The following is a 13,025-nucleotide window of genomic DNA, read 5'->3' as shown; positions in this document are numbered from 1 at the left end:
CATAAGCAGGTGCCATATGACTACCTATTGCTGTTCACATTTTTTTGAGATAGTTTGTACTGCCAAATTGAAGAAAAATAGTTATTTTCTGACACAAGTTTGATCAAATTAAATATAAAAATGTCCAAACAGCGCCCCCACAACGCGCTCTCTCTCTCTCTGTCTCTCTCTCTCTGAGAGAGCGTCGGGGTGGGGGTGGGCGCCGTTTGGACATTTTCATATTTAATAGGTTTAAGAAACAATAAGAACAGCAACAATAAAGCATTCGTCAATAATATATCAAGATATAATATATTATGATTTTTATTTGTTTTATTTTTGTATTAATTTTTTATTTATTTTATATATATATATATATATATATATATATATATATATATATATATATATATATATATATATATATATATATATATATATATATATTTGTTTTTTTGGGGGTGGTGGTTACCTTTTTAAAAAAATATCTTTTTTTATATCTTTAATTTAGTATATGGATTATTGGATTATTATATGTAAAAGAGAAGGGTACATCATAGGTATTGTCTGTTTGATCTGATACTGATATCTATTTTTCTTTTGTAGAATTTGTATGGCACTAATCAGCCCCTGAAGTTCTTGTAAATTTACACGGAATCCAAATCTTGTACAACACTTATCAATATTGATCCATGAATCATCTGAATTTATAAAATCATTGATTAAAGAACTCCTTTTTTAATCCAGCCTTGATATATTACTCTGTAACTTCCAATACTAATATAAGCATTCATACGTAATTGTATTAAGAGGAATTATGATTTTTTTAAAAATCAACAGTAAGCTTATAACGCAATTCTAAATATACTGAAAATATCCGGAACTCATTCATGCATTTTTTAATTCTTTTTAAGAAAGTCTTTCCCAACTAGAAAATAAAATTCTATATTCTGGAGAAAAGCACGTAAAACATTTTTTTTTTTTGGCCTTAGAGTTATCATACTTCTGATCCAGGCTATCTTAATTGAATCCACAAGCATATTAATATCATCACTTAAAATCCACTTTCGTGATAGTATTTATTAATTACTTTTCTTTAAATTGTGTATATTGTCCCTCTCCATATAAAACTAATTAAACAAAGAGAATCTAGTTCCTGGAGTACGCCATGAGGGGATTTGCAGATGAGTAAGTTACGATAATGCCAAAGTTTTAATAAATAATTTTACAAAGCTATAAGGTAACTGTTGAAATCAGATCATAGCAAGCAATATTCATATGAAATTTCCAAATGAACTGCATTGTATGTTTCTCTCACTGATAATACCTTATTTGTAAAATAAAGTTTGATTTAATACTCTGTGCTTCAAGAATGTGAAATTTATTTTGTGGTTATAATGACATTGTTTTTATTGTTTTCACATATTCGTTTATTTTATAATCCGTGTCATAGGTTGACTATTGGGTTGAGACACAGTACTCTAGAGCCAACTCATATTCAGCCATGATGGGTCGTCAGATTATCGATGGTCAATACATATGATACATATGGTCAATACATATAGTCAATACATATAGTCAATACATATGGTCAATACATATGGTCAATACATATCATACACAGACACATGGAAGGGAAAAAACATACCCACATAAACAACATGTACTCTGTTTGGATACAGGGACTGAGGAAAGCAACGACTGTCTAAATTATAAATACTTTTTCGATATTTTTAGGTCTTGTTCTAGTGTTTATAATAAAAGCAAAATCTAGGGAAAGTATTTTTATTCATAAATGACGCCCATTTTTAAAGAGATGGCTTTAATTCAGTTGTGCATTTCTCAACATTTACAAATCCTTTCAAGTATTTGTTTAAAAGGATTAGCCAAAGATTTTTAAAAATATGCAACTGTTTATCCAAAATATTCCTTCTTGGACAAGTATGCATTATTTGGGCAAACAGGTGTAAAGTGTTCTTTACAACAGTGCCTTATATATATATATATATATATATATATATATATATATATATATATATATATATATATATATATATATATATATATATATATATATATATATATATATATATATATATATATATATATATATATATATATATAAGATGTATCAATGATATACCATGAGTAATATAAATTTTCATTAAAAGGAAACGAGGCTTGCCTTTTAATTAAAAATGTATAAAACAAGTGGTATATCATTGATACAGTGTACATAATGTACTTATATTTTTTCTTTATCACATACAAATTCATATATTTTCCCTTTGAATTGCGCTTTTGATTTACAACAGGCAACTCTATATTGGCTGAATGAATGAACTCCTCACATCCCTTCCGAGAGTGTCAGCCACAAAATGTAGTTTCCTTTGTTGCTTTTTACAATCACATTTGCATATTGAAAAGTTGATTATTTTCTTTTTTAGAGTTTCTATTTCCATTCACGTAGATTAAATCAATGTAAGATACACTTATGATTTAAACATGAAAGATGGTTTAAATGAAGAAAGTAGATCAATACATAAACATGGTTTGCTCAATCATTCACAAAAACGTTTTCATGTACAGGCGCAAGGAAATTAACGTGGATTAGAAACTAACCGAAATGACGAACTAACGAGATGTAATGAAAATATTTTAATATATTTAAAACTGATCTAGGTCATTATTCTGCTTTAATTAACATTACCACTGGCCATAAAATTCTCTCTCTATCTCTTGAGAGGTTTAAGAATTAATAAGAAGAACAACAACAATAAAGTGTTAAATACGTTACAGTATGTGTGCCTCGTAACCGACAAATTTAACTTGGCAGGCTATTGCAACAATGTATCATTGCTATTATGAACACTGTAGATAGAGCCTATTTCAGAGGACCAGTTGACACAAGTCTTACACCCTTTAGCATGTTAAAAAATTGTAATTATCGGGGTATTTTATTTAGTCAGTATTCAAGAAAGAGATGTAAATTTACCTTTTTCATTCCAATGACATCATTGTGATGACATGCCCATTTGGTCTGCTATGTCCTCTGTAATTTGTGTCTTCTGTGAATTAGGGCAGTATATTACAGATGGAAGAAGTTCACAATTATATTTTGATGTAGTTGACGAATCAGAAGGTGTTGTCCTGTACTAAAGCCCATTATAATGAGAACTTTAGGATAACATGTTTCGTCACATATAATGAACGTTCTTTCCCCCATCAATCCGTGATAAATAGTCGCAACCTCTCTATAGCAAACTGTAATAAATAGTTGCAACCTTGTTACTTTCCGAGCGTGAATAATATGTAAAACCGTAAAGAACATAACATTATTTTAGGTGACAATATTACCAACCTAAAGATCTATACTAGGTCATCTGCATCTAAAAGAGCATAATTTGGACGTGAATAGAGAGAGATACATGAAGACATGTCTTGGTACTCATTGAAGTATGACAATTACCAGACAGGACGGGCTGTGTTACCTTTGCCCTGAACATCTTAAGCATAAGGAACAAATACAAGTAAACAAATAGCACAAAGATACGGAACGATCATATACAAAACCTATAAGAAAGACGCGTCATTAAGAGGCATTTTTTTCTTTGTTCTTTGGTGATCATTTGATGTCTTCTTTGGACATCGAGAAGGTAACCAAGTGCTTATCACGACATTTCCAAATCTATCAAAATGCTGGCTCGATGCTTTCTAAATTTTTACGTACTTAATAGATTTTTCAATACTTCTGGCCTTGACCCATGCAGTAAATGCATGACTTAACTTTTCTATTTAACATTCCTCTATCTGGTATTAAAAAAAAACATAAATAGGAAAAAAATGTTTATGTGCGCGATTTGGAAACAATACTCTCTTCGGAGATTCATCTGTCCTTTACTATTTTCCTATTAAAAGCCTTTTTCGACTCTTTTCTAAACAATTTATAAAAACAAATAATTCAAATGTCTCATGAGATTAGTAAAACAATAGAAGTGTTTGAACGGTGTTTAAAATCTAAGCATTAAATAAAATATACTGACTTGCTTTACAAACCAACAAAAAAAAGTATTTAAAAATATTCCAAAATTAGCAAGCATAGCATTTTCCTGCATTATTGAGAAAGGTATATATATATATATATATATATATATATATATATATATATATATATATATATATATATATATATATATATGTATAGTATATAGTATATAAGATGAATCAATGATATACCATGAGTAATATAAATTTTCATTAAAAGGAAACGAGGCTTGCCTTTTAATTAAAAATGTATAAAACGAGTGGTATATCATTGATAAATCCAAAATTAGCAAGCATAGCATTTTCCTGTATTATTGAGAAAGGTATTGTCTGAAATGAAATAAATGTTACTTTAATTTGATAGCCTGGTAACACAATGAAAACATTGATAAAAGGTACACGCAAAACTGACATTCAAATATCCTTCATGTCTATATCTGGCTTTATCTTTATATACATATATATATATATATATATATATATATATATATATATATATATATATATATATATATATATATATATATATATATATATATATATATATATATATATATATATATATATATATATATATATAATAATAATAATGAGGACTTTGTATAGCGCCTAATCTTAAGAGTGTGTGTGTGTGTGTAAATTGTTGGAACATATCTAAACATGATGTACTGGAGGTAATTACTTTAGCATCATTCTGTATGAATGTTAAATGAGAATTATAAACATGCAAAATATAAAATACTCATTTCGGTGTCAGATTTTAACTCTGTTTTAAATTTCTTCCAAATATACACAGTAATACCGCAATGAAATACAAGCGAGATATCTAGTACTTAGGCTTAATTTTTTCTAGACAAGGGTATCTTGTTTTTTCTGATGCTGGCACAAAATCATTTTATGGTATTGCTTTCTGATGATGATGTGTCTAAAACAATATTATTAAAACCATATAATAAGAATGCTATTTCTGTCATGTATAAATTACGTTGGATTTTCGTATTTAATTATTAAACTGTTCTTGATCATAAAGACCTCGACCTTAAGCATTCTATCTGTTTCTGTCCCCCCCCCCATTCCGTCAATAAAACAAAGATGTGGACGTGATTGATGGCTGTATTCGAATTAAGTTTAAAGCATACAATATCGTTTGCAGTGTCAAGTTCTAGCACGTAGAAATCTGAAAGCTACAATACTGCATTATATATATATATATATATATATATATATATATATATATATATATATATATATATATATATATATATATATATATATATATATATATTGCGTGAATTTGATTTTATGTTTTATAAAATTTGTTTATTTCATCTACATTGAGGCAAATAAATTTAATAACAGATTAAACGAACAACAAAATAAATACTAACACATAACTCATGGATTTAAATTCGCTTGCAAGTTAAATGAAGATTACTGACGCTAAATTATATAGACTCATTCTACAACACGAGGGATAACAATTAGCTTTGATAATATCGTCTTCGTTCCAATTCCAAATAAAAGAACATTTGAGCCTCTAATATCCGGTTTGAAACATAATATTCAAATAACAGTACGTATGCAAATGATTGAAACAGAGACTTTGTAGATAAAATGAAACCTTTGAAGCTTTCCAGCCTTCGGGTTCTTATCAACTGTTACCATTTATTATTAATTGCAAATTCCTTTGTTTTCATGTTGTTTTCTGAACGAAATGTGATCAGTTACCATATGCCAATTGTATTAAGCACCACATCCAATTTGAAGGACAAAAGATATTTCATGGTTCAATGTTGCTTGTAAAATAAAAAGATAGCACAGATTAAAATTTTACCAGCGATACCAGTTATCGGTATGATACGGACCTTCTCAGAATAGCAGCATCCCATTCGGTACAAAATTGCATCGTACAAGCAATAAAATAGGAATTGTTGTTGCTGGATTTTCTTCATGTCTGACATTTCATTCTCACGTTTTGGGGGAAACTATTTCCAGGAAAATACAAAACGTATTCGATTCAGTACCCCTTCCAAAATACCACACTATCTGTTCATGCATTCATTTAGAAGACGGAAAAATAACTCTCTGTAATAGCATCTACATATGTCGTTGAACTTCGTTATCCAAAATCATAAACATTGGGGTGTGCTTAAACTCTATATTGTAATGAACTGTTCTAGTTACGACTATCATTGTATAAAATATAGAAACAGCAAGACTTATAGCTGTATATCGGTTCTAATTTAAAAGCAACAAACACATTATGTTTGAATATCTTTCTATCAATTTCGGTAAATTTCAAACTCAAAAATATTTACTGTGCATATTCAATTGGATAGTAAGCATTAAGTCCCCTTTTTGAGATTGTAAACTTTTACTTGCAGCTCTATAGAGTTTGAACATTATTTGGCTATTTGTTGACTGTTTTATCTCCAAATGCAGTCTCTACAGACCTCGAATGGTATTTGGATATTGGTTGTCTGTTTTATCTCCAAATGGAGTCTATACACACTTTGATTGGTATTGGGCTATATGTTATCTGTTTTATCTCCAAATGCGGTCTCTACAGACTTTGAATGGTATTTGGCTATGTGTTGTCTGTTTCATCAACAAATGCAGTCTCTACAGACTTTGAATGGTATTTGGCTATGTGTTGTCTCTTTCATCCACAAATGCAATCTCTACAGACTCTGAATGGTATTTGGATATGTGTTGTCTGTTTCATCCACAAATGCAGTCTCTACAGACTTTGAATGGTATTTGGATATTGGTTGTCTGTTTCATCCACAAATGTAGTCTCTACACACTTTGAATGGTATTTGGATATTGGTTGTCTGTTTCATCCACAAATGCAGTCTCTACAGACTTTGAATGGTATTTGGATATGTGTTGTCTGTTTCATCCACAAATGTAGTCTCTACAGATTTTAATTTCATTACATGTCAACATAATGTAGTTTAGTTTACTAGGAACTCGATATTTTTTTAGAAAATAGTTTGACCTTGACTTAAGTTGTAAACAACCCTTGATTTAGAAATCAGTGAGAGAAATAAACAACTTTTGATTAGTTTTATTCTCGGAGTAAAATGAATGGTTTTTATTAAGGTCATACTGGGGCTATGTGATTTTATTTTATGTAAACAGCCTCCATTTCGCAATTTTGGGCTTTCCGAAATTGCGCATTAGTTAGTTTTAATAGTGATGCTTAGAGAGATCTCTCAGTTGGGCTTTTATACTGGAAAGTGTTTGTTTGTGACCAGTTTGAAGTTAGCATTTTGATTTTGTATTCAGATCATTTGGATTCTAAAAGAAGAGTTATTTTTCCTGGAAATATTTGTGTTCATACAGAATTCTTGGACAAAGACATTTCTCTAAACAAAATCGTAAATTCAAGCACAGGAATATTATTGTTTGTGAATCAACAAATAACTGTAGACACGGCACCACATTATTGACTACAGTATACGTCATAGCCTTCAATTTTGGATTTTTCGTCGGGACTCGAACTCATTTCATTATTAGGACTTCTAAAATTTGATTCGTGGATTATTATTTGTTTTTTTGGATTTAATTCTTAAAACGTAAGTTCTTATTTTTCATTTGTACAGTGTTTCTCAAGGGAAATAAATTATTAGTTAAATTTTTCAAACCTTGTTGTTTTCACTATTTCTTTTGTTACTGCTTATTACAGCCTAAACAATTTACCATAAGAATTGGGGGCTCGTCCGGGATTATTTTGAATTTTAGCTTAAACATTTCAGAACAATTTGTTTGAATTCCCAATGTTTTTGAAATCTTTAAGTGAAATACGCAAGGTTTATCTAAAATGTCATCAAAAGTGGAAATCTTTTTTTTCAAGTCCTACCCAGGACCAAATAGACCTTTTTCAAAAAAATGAATTATTTCAACTTGCAATAAATTATGATCTTTCTGAGGTAAAGGCTTCCTTAACGAAGCAAGAAATAAAACATATTTTGGTCCAGTATATGGCAGAAAAGAATATTTTGGATAAAAGTGCTATGGTTTCGATCAGTAAGTCTGTATCAGACTCTGACATAAACGTAAAGGAATTAGAATTAAAAATACAAGATGGAATAAGAGTTGAGGAAGCTGGAACTTCAGAAAGATAAAGAAGAAAACAGATGCAGTTGCAATTACAAAAAGAAGAAGAAAAAATATTATTATAAAAAGAAAAATAACAAATGAGATTACAAGCTGAAGAAAAATAGAAAGAAAGAATACAGTTACAATATGAGAAAGAGGAGAGAGAGACAGATCATGAGAAACAAAAACAAATCCATTTACAAGCGGAAGAAAGAGAGAAAGAAAGAAAATGCAATTACAAAAAGAACAAATGAAAATGCAGTTAGATAAGGAGAGAGAGAGAGAGAGGGGGGGGGAGGGAGGGAGAGAGAGAGAGAGAGAGAGAGATACAAATGCAACTGCAAAAAGAGACGGGAGAGAGGGAATATCAATTCAGAATACAAGAAATGGAACTGGCATATTTCAAATCCAAATTTAAGTTTTGATCTTGCAAAGAACATTAGATTAGTGCCCCCTTTCAGAGTAAAAAAAGTAGACAAATATTTTACTCGTTTTGAAAAAAAGTTGCTGCAAATTTAAATGGCCAAGGGAGCATTGGACTCAATTATTACAATCTGTACTCAATGGTAAAGCTAGTGATATATATCGTTCACTGTCAGTTCAACAAAGTGGTGACTATGATACGGTCAAAAAATGCATCTTAAGGCGTTATGAGTGAGTTCCTGAAGTTTGAGTTTCAAGAGAAAAAGGGCAGTTATTTGAAAGATGGTGTTTAGCCACGAAATTTAACAAGATTATGAAAGTCTTATACAACTCGTATTACTTGAAGAGTTCAAAAACTGTGTCCATAGTGGCATTAAGACTTCTCTTGACGAGCATCAGAAACCTTGGAAAATGCTGCTCGTGCTGCTGATGAGTACTATTTAACTCATAATGTTCTTTTTGTAAATAAGACTTCCACTCAAAAGTCTTCTGGCAGAAAAAGTATTTCATCCTAAAACAAGCCCTTCAAAATCTCATACTGGCACAACGTTTAAAAATCAAGCTTCAGATAAGCTTGACTCAAGATCCTTGTCTCTTCCTACATGTACATATTGCAATAAGAAAGGACACGTTATTTCTGATTGCTACAAATAGACAAATAGACATCAGAATCATGACAGACCAATTCCAAATGCTCTTATTTCTAAGAGGTAAAGGTCACTATCATGCATTGACAGTAATATATTTGTTGGGGCTAATAAACCCCGGTCTGATTTTATGATGGAGAATTATGAACCATTCATATCGAAGTGTTCTATATAACCCGTGGATGATTCAGCCAACCCTATCCCTATTAATATTTTAAGGGACACAGGAGCTTCTCAGAGTTTTTTATTGTCAGGTACTTTGCCATTTTCTAAGAAGTCTTCTTCTAATGAGAGTGTTCTTATTCAGGGTGCGGCTTTTTTAATGTTCCTCTCCATTGTGTAAATTTTTCATCAGGACCCGTCACAGTCGGTACAGTATCTGTTTTACCCGTTGAGGGCATTCGTTTATTACTAGGCAACGACCTAGCTAGAAACAACGTGGTGGTTAATCTACTTGTAACTGACAAACCTTGCTTGGATCAGGCAGTCGATCCAATTGAAAAAGAATTCCCTGATTTATTCCCATCCAGAGCTATGGCAAAGAAAGCTCTTGAGAAGATGTTGATAAGGGAAGTATTCCTTTAACTGACACATGTATTGGTCAGGCTCTTGGTGAGGTCAATTACACTTCTTATTTGGATCAATCAAAAGGTATTGATCACAGTGATCCTCTTTTAACAACTCATTCTCTTTATTCTAATCAGGGTGACAACCGACAATCACTTGTCGTCGAACAGGAGAAAGATCCTGAAATCTCCTGTTTGTTTCTAAGGCCCTTTAGTGAAATTGAAGCCAATGATGTACCTTGTATGTTACTTCTTCAAAAATGGAAATCTTATGAGACAATGGAGACCTCCTGATGTACCTCATGGTTATGAGTGGTCAGTGAATTATCAAATTGTAGTTCCAAAACATTACAGACAGGAAATACTTAGTCTGACCCATGAAACTCATCTGGCTGGTCATTTAGGGATTAAAAAGACTTTTCAAAAGATCTTGACTCACTTCTATTGGCCAAAAAGCAAACGTGATGTTGGGAAATACTGTAGATCTTGTCATACTGGTCAAATGGTAGGTACACCCATTCAAAAGATACATAAGGCTCATCTGCAACCTATTCCTGCTTTTGACGAACCATTTAATAGAACTATGGTAGATTCTGTGTGTCCCTTACCTAAGACCAAGTCTGGTAACCAATACGTGTTGTCCATTATGTGTGCGTCAACATGGTTTCCAGAGGCTATTCCTTTGAGGAATATTGGATCTTTGATAAAGATTTAAGACTCAATTTGGCCTTCCCAAATATGTCCAATCGGGTCAAAGGTCAAATTTTATGTCTGGAACTTTCCAGCCCATTATACTTGAATTTGGCTTCCAGCTGTTCAAGTCAAAAGTGAAATTATGGTTTAACAGAACTACAATGAAGAGAACGTTTGAGTCTGGTAATAGAGTTCTGTCTCTCTTGCTCATTCTTCAAAATGTTCTTCAGATTAATTATTACAGCGCTTAAAAAATGAAGAAGAAAATGAATGAGTTAAATTATAATATTAGTGCTCTTGGGGTCTAAATAAATAATAGGAGCATTAGTATATTGAAAGAGATATCCAGGTTAAACACCTGCGATTAATTTAGTTGTACCTGTCTCACTAAGTCAAGATTTGAGTGAAGGAATATCATTGGATTCTACTGATATCGGAGTGAAAAATCTTCGGAATTCTGAAATTTGAAAGATCTGGACAGACCCTTTCACAAATGCAATACCAAGAAAGAAATGAACTTAACCAGTTATTACTTGAATATGAGCACTTATTTCCAGATGTTCCTACAAGAACAAACAAAATTTTCCATGACGTTGACATTCTAAATTCTAAATTGAAACAAAACCCGTACAGGATGAACCCTATCAGAAACAGGAATACTTGAAACAAGACATTCAGTATTTGCTGGAGAATGATTTTATAGATCCCAGTAAAAATGACTGGAGTTCACCATGCATACTTGTTCCCAAACCAGATAAAACTTTCCGCATGTGCACTGATTATAAGAAGGTGAATGGTGTGACAAAAGCGGATTCATTTACCAAGAATCGATTGAATTGATAAGATTGAAAATACCAAGTATGTCACTAAATTTGGCCTTCTGAAATGATTTTGGCAAATTACACTAATAGAAAGAGCAAAGGAAATTTCAGCATTCGTGACTCCAGATGGACTTTAACAATATAAAGTAAAGCCGTTTGGGATGGTCATTGTGATGCTTACATTGATGATGTTATCATCTACAAGGACAACAAGACAGAACATTTAGCAACAATTCGGGAAGTCTTTGACAGACTCACAGATGCAAGTTTGACAAATAATTTATCCAAAAGTGAGTTCTGCCGTGCTAGTATAACTTTTCTAGGACATATCGTGGGAAATGGACAAGTTAATCCAATAGATGCTAAGGTCAAGGCTATCTCTGAATTTCATGTGCCTGTAAATAAAGAGCAACTGATGTGATTTTTAGGTATTGCTGGATTTTTCTATAATTGCCGCACCCCTGACAAATTTATTGAGTAAGAAAAACAAGTTCCTTTGGACTGAAAAATGTCAGTAGGCTTCTGATAAGTTAAAAGCCATACTTAAAAGCCTGCCAGTTCTTACCGCTCCAAATTTCAGTCGATCCTTTAAACTGTCTGTAGATGCAAGCGATGTTGGGGTTGGATCAATTTTGATTCAAGAAGATGAAAATGGTATTGATCATCCAGTTAGCTATTTGTCTAAGAAATTAAATAAGCACCAAAGAAATGATTCAAGAATCGAGAAGGAATGTTTTGCTTTGACAGTGGCATTAATACGTATTGAAGTTTACATTAGTTCAGCTCCTTCTTCGATTATTGTATTTAGTGACCACAACCCCCTTACTTTCATCAGTAAGATGAAAAATAAAACTCAAAGAATAAAAAGGTATAGTTTGTTGTTACAGAAATATGATTTTGACACCAGGCACATCAACGGAAAAGGTAATTTAATAGCAGACGCACTTTCCCATGTGTAACAATGTATTGTTTCTGGTAGACGGTGTGTAATTTATAATAGGTGTTTTTACCCTCATGTGCATTTAATCTTTGGCAAAAGGAAAGCTTGATTATATAAATCTTTCTTTTCTGTTTTGGAGGAAGTGTTACGTATATTTGATTTAATTCATATTTGATTTAATTTGAAAAATCTTTTCATTTTTAATTTGATAACATGTCAAAATAATGTAGTTTTTCTTACTAGGAAATCGATATTCTTTTAGAAAATAGGTTGACCTTGTAAACATCTAAAGCTGACATAGTTCCCGACCTTGATTTAGAAATCATTGGGAGAAATAAACAACTTCTGATCTGTTTTTATTCTCGGAGTAAAATGATTGGTTTTTGTCAAGGTCATGTAAACCGCCTCCATTTCGCAATTTTTGGCTTTCCGAAATTGCGCATTAGTTAGTTTTAAAATTGATGCTTAGAGAGACATCTCTCAGTTGCGCATTTACACTGGAAAGTGTTTGTTTGTGACCAGTTTGGATTTAACATTTCAATTTTTATTCAAATTATTTGGATTCTAAAAGATTAATTCTTTTTCTTCGAAATAGTTGTGTGCTCAACAGAATTCTTTGACAAAGACATTTCTCTAAATTTTATTTGGAAATTCAACCATCGGAATATTATTGTTTGTGAATCAACAAAGAACTGTAGACACAACGCCACATTACTGACAACAGTATACGTCAAAGCCTTCCATTTTTGGATTTTTCTTCGGGACTCAAACTCAAATTTCATTAGAACATTTCATTACTAGGACTTCT

Source organism: Sinohyriopsis cumingii, chromosome 9 (genome assembly GCF_028554795.1).
Source record: "Sinohyriopsis cumingii isolate HCF-2022 chromosome 9, ASM2855479v2, whole genome shotgun sequence".
Taxonomy (NCBI): Eukaryota; Metazoa; Mollusca; class Bivalvia; order Unionida; family Unionidae; genus Sinohyriopsis; species Sinohyriopsis cumingii.
Note: the sequence above shows the minus strand (reverse complement) of the source record.